The sequence below is a fragment of the Aquarana catesbeiana genome, linkage group LG01 (genome assembly GCF_042186555.1).
Source record: "Aquarana catesbeiana isolate 2022-GZ linkage group LG01, ASM4218655v1, whole genome shotgun sequence".
Lineage (NCBI taxonomy): Eukaryota > Metazoa > Chordata > Amphibia > Anura > Ranidae > Aquarana > Aquarana catesbeiana.
This window is the reverse complement of record NC_133324.1, coordinates 939,117,240-939,122,426: the sequence shown is the minus strand read 5'-3', so window position 1 is coordinate 939,122,426 and position 5,187 is coordinate 939,117,240.

Here is a 5,187-nt window from a genome sequence, read left to right as displayed (position 1 = left end):
AATCCTGAAGGCGGTGCTTGGTTTTCGGGGCCCCGTACGCGGCTAGGCTCCCAAAAAGCCCCACACATGTGGTATCCCCATACTCAAAAGAAGCAGCTGAATGTATTTTGGGGTACAATTCCACATATGCCCATGGCCTGTGTGAGCAATATATCATTTAGTGACAACTTTTTGTAATTTTTTTTTTTTTTTTTTTGTCATTATTCAATCACTTGGGCCAAAAAAAAAAAAATATTCAATGGGTTCAACATGCACCTCAGCAATTTCCTTGGGGTGTCTACTTTCCAAAATGGGGTCATTTTGGGGGGGTTTTGTACTGCCCTGCCATTTTAGCACCTCATGAAATGACATAGGCAGTCATAAACTAAAAGCTGTGTAAATTCCAGAAAATGTACCCTAGTTTGAAGACGCTATAACTTTTGCGCAAACCAATAAATATACGCTTATTGACATTTTTTTTACCAAAGACATGTGGCCGAATACATTTTGGCCTAAATGTATGACTAAAATTGAGTTTGTTGGATTTTTTTTATAACAAAAAGTAGAAAATATCATTTTTTTTCAAAATTTTCGGTCTTTTTCCATTTATAGCGCAAAAAATAAAAACGGCAGAGGTGATCAAATACCATCAAAAGAAAGCTCTATTTGTGGGAAGAAAAGGACGTAAATTTTGTTTGGGTACAGCATTGCATGACTGCGCAATTAGCAGTTAAAGCGACGCAGTGCCAAATTGTAAAAAGTGCTCTGGTCAGGAAGGGGGTAAATTCTTCCGGGGCTGAAGTGGTTAATGTAATATCGGGTCCTGGCAATATGGATGAAAATCAGTGAGACAAACAGCATGGGTACCCCCCAGTCCATTACCAGGCCCTTTGGGTCTTGTATGGATATTAAAGGGAACCCCGCACCTAAATTAAAAAAAGGAAAGGCGTGGGGCCACCAGGCCCTATATACTCTGAACAGCAGTATACAGGCGATGCAAACAAGACAGGGACTGTAGGTTTGTTGTTGAGTAGAATCTGTTTGTAATTTTGAACTCGTACAATTTTAACTTGTTTAGCTCCAGCCAAAAAATCTATTTTAAGCTTTCTGAAAAACATAGGGAAGGGTTATCACCCCTGTGACATTTGTTTTGCTGTCTGTGCTCCTCTTCAGAAGATTTCACCTCATTTTTTGTCCCAATGACAAATGTTTTTTGAAAATTTGGGTTTTTTTGTGAAACAAGGATTGGTGATAAAGCATCAGTGGAAAGGAGAAATGTTTTTCCCATATTAACTCTTACAGGAGAGAATTTCCCTTCCTAGGGGTAGATTTCATCTCACTTCCTGTTGTCTCCTTCCGTTTGCAAGTAGGAGTTGTTTGTAAGTTGGATGTTTGAAAGTAGGGGCCTGCCCGATATACTCAGCAGAAATTTAGGCCTTAGGTGTTGTTGTGGCCACAACACTGTAAGCCCTCACAGGGCCCTGCTGTGAAATATTAGATCAAGAATTGTAATTACATGCCCCTGTTGAACAGGGGCAGAAAAATTGGGCATTTGGTGGTGGTGGTGCTAGTGCCACAACACTGTAAGTCCTCACTCGCTCTTGGTGGGCGCAGAAATGGGCCTTGCTGTGAAATATTAGATCAAGAATTATAATTACATGCCCCTGTTGAACAGGGGCAAACAAATTGGGCCTTTGGTGGTGGTGGTAGTGCTGGTGCCACAACACTGTAAGTCCTCACTCGCTCTTGGTGGGCGCAGAAATGGGCCCTGCTGTGAAATATTAGATCAAGAATTGTAATTACATGCCCCTGTTGAACAAGGGCAGAAAAATTGGGCCTTTGGTGGTGGTGGTGGTGCTGCTGGTGCCACAACACTGTAAGTCCTCACTTGCTCTTGGTGGGTGCAGAAATGAGCCCTGCTGTGAAATATTAGATCAAGAATTGTAATTATATGCCCCTGTTGAACAAGGGCAGAAAAATTGGGCCTTTGGTGGTGGTGGTGGTGGTGCTGGTGCCGCAACACTGTAAGTCCTCACTCGCTCTTGGTGGGTGTACAAATGGGCCCTGCTGTGAAATATTAGATCAAGAATTGTAATTACATGCCCCTGTTGAACAAGGGCAGAAAAATTGGGCCTTTGGTGGTGGTGGTGGTGCTGGTGCCACAACACTGTAAGTCCTCACTTGCTCTTGGTGGGTGCAGAAATGGGCCCTGCTGTGAAATATTAGATCAAGAATTGTAATTACATGCCCCTTTTGAACAAGGGCTGAAATATTGGGCCTTAGGCACTGGTGCTGGTGCCACAACACTGCAACCCCTCACAGATACTCTAGTTGGAACGCAGAAACGAGCCCTGCTGCAAAGTATTGCATCAAAAATTGTAATTACACGCCCCTGTTAAACAGGGGCTGAAAAATTGGGCCTTAGGCACTGGTGCTGGTGCCACAACACTGCAACCCCTCACAGATACTCTAGTTGGAACACAGAAATGAGCCCTGCAGCAAAGTATTGCATCAAAAATTGTAATTACAACTTCCTGTTAAACAGGGGCTGAAAAATTGGGCCTTAGGAACTGGTGGTGGCGCCCAGAATAAAAAAATGTTCTTACAAGCTATCAGCGTGATCATTGAGGAGGAAGAGGATAATTACTCAGAGATAGTCACTCAGCATCAGCATAGGCAGTCTTTGAAGGGATCTGAGATTTCAAAAAAAATTATTCGGTTACATCAGCATCAGGTGGTTGGTAGCTGGTGGTGATCCAAGACTGATTCATTTTTACGAAGTCGGTGGACAGACGCACCCTGTGATCGGTTACAAAGCCTCCAGCAGCACTGAATGTGCGTTCCTAAAGAACGCTGGATGCAGGACAGGCCAGTAGCTCAATTGCATACTGTGCAAGCTCTGGCCAGTGATCCATCCTCAAGACCCAGTAACCCAAAAGATTTTCAGTGGGAAAGGTGTCCAAGTCAAATCTTGCCCCTAGGTATTCCTGCACCATGTAAAACAGATGCTGGCGATGGTTGCTGGAACCGATCATACCTTGGGGCTGCGGACTAAAAAATTGTCTGAACGCATCGGTCAGACGGCCACCTTCTCCACCGCTCCTTCTTTGACTAACCGAAGCCTTAGCAACACGTTGTCCAGAAACAGGAGTTTGTAACCTCCCAGTCTCTGGGAACGCGTTGCACAGACCTTTCTGCAAGGCCTCCCAAAGATGTTTCATCCTCTGCTCCCTCTGCGATGGCAAGATAAGGTCCGCAACCTTACCCTTGTAACGTGGATCAAGGAGGGTTGCCAGCCAGTATTGGTCCTTCTCCTTGATACCACGAATACAAGGATCCTTACACAGGCTTTGCAGGATCAGGGAGGCCATGCAGCGTAGGTTTGCTGAGGCATTCGGTCCGGAGTCCTCTGGGTCACTAAGGACGACATGGTCTGCAGCCACTTCCTCCCAGCCACATACAAGTCCATGTGTTTCTTGGGACTGATCCCTTAAAGACTGCTGCTGATGCTGAGTGCCAGGCTCCACCTCCATACTGACACAATCTTCCTCCTCCTCCTCCTCCTCCTCCTCGTCCTCTTCCTGTGTGATTGGCGGGCACGCAGGAACACTGTCTGGATAAAGGGGGCCTTGAGACCTAAGGAAGTCCTCCTCTTCCTGCCTCTGTTCTGCCTCAAGTGCCCTGTCCATTATACCACGCAGCATGTGCTCCAACAGGTGGACAAGGGGGACAGTGTCACTGATGCATGCACTGTCACTGCTCACCATCCTCGTGGCCTCCTCAAAATGGTGACAGGACAGTGCATGCATCCCTGATCATGGCCCACTGGCGTGGGGAAAAAAAACAAGCTCCCCTGACCCTATTCTGGTGCCATAGTCCCACAGGCACTCATTGATGGCCCTCTGCTGCGTGTGCAGCCGCTGCAGCATGGCCAACATTGAGTTCCACCTGGTGGGCATGTCACAGATTAGGCGGTTCTTGGGCAGGTTAAACTCCTTTTGGAGGTCCGCCAGCCAAGCACTGGCATTATATGACCGGCGGAAATGCACACAGACTTTTCTGGCCTGCCTCAGGACATCCTGTAAGCCCGGGTACCTGCCCAAGAACAGCTGCACCACCAAGTTAAGGACGTGAGCCAAACAGGGCACATGGGTCATTTGTCCCTGTCGGAGGGCAGAGAGGAGGTTGGTGCCATTGTCGCAAACCACCATTCCTGCCTTAAGTTGGCGTGGCATCAACCACCTCTGAACCTGCCCCTGCAGAGCTGACAGAACCTCTGCCCCAATGTGGCTCCTGTCCCCCAAGCACACCAGCTCAAGCACCGCATGGCATCTTTTGGCCTGAGTACTTGCGTAGCCCCTTAAACGGCTACGGAGCACCGCTGGTTCCGAGGACAAAGCACAGGAAGAAGCCATGGAGGAAGAAGAAGAGGAGGGGGTGGAGGAGAGAGGTGTGTCACAATCATTAGCATTTTGGAGGCGTGGTGGCGGAACAACCTTCAACACTACTGCACCTTGTCCTGCATCCTTCCCAGCTGCCAGCAGAGTCACCCAATGCGCCGTGAAACTTAGGTAACGTCCCTGTCCATGCCTGCTGGATCATGAGTCAGAGGTAATATGCACCTTACCGCTGACTGCCCTGTCCAGCGAGGCATGGACATTGCCTTCAACATGCCGGTAGAGAGCCGGAATCACCTTCCATGAGAAAAAGTGGTGTTTGGGTACCTGCCACTGAGGAACCGCACATTCCACAAACTCACAGAAGGGGGCAGAGTCTACCAACTAAAAAGGCAGCAGTTGAAGTGCTAGCAATTTTGCCAAGCTAGCATTCAACCGCTGGGCATGTGGATGGCTGGGAGCAAACTTCTTTCGGCGGTGCAGCAGCTGGGGCAGGGAAATTTGCCTGGTACAATCTGACGTTGGTGTACCAAAAGCAGATTGCCCACAACTACTTGGCTGTGACACACCTAATTCTACACCTTCATTCCTCTCAGTGCAGGTCTCAGAGAGGACTGAAGGTATAGTGGGGTTGGAGATCTCAGCTGATGAGGAGCAAGGAGAGGTCCTCTTTGTTCTTTGGTGTGGGTCTTTTAGATATGCTTGCCAACGAACTGCATGGCAGGTCAACATATGTCTGGTCAAGCATGTGGTACCCAAGCGGGAGATGTTTTGTCCATGCGAGATACGCTTGAGACATATGTTGCAAATA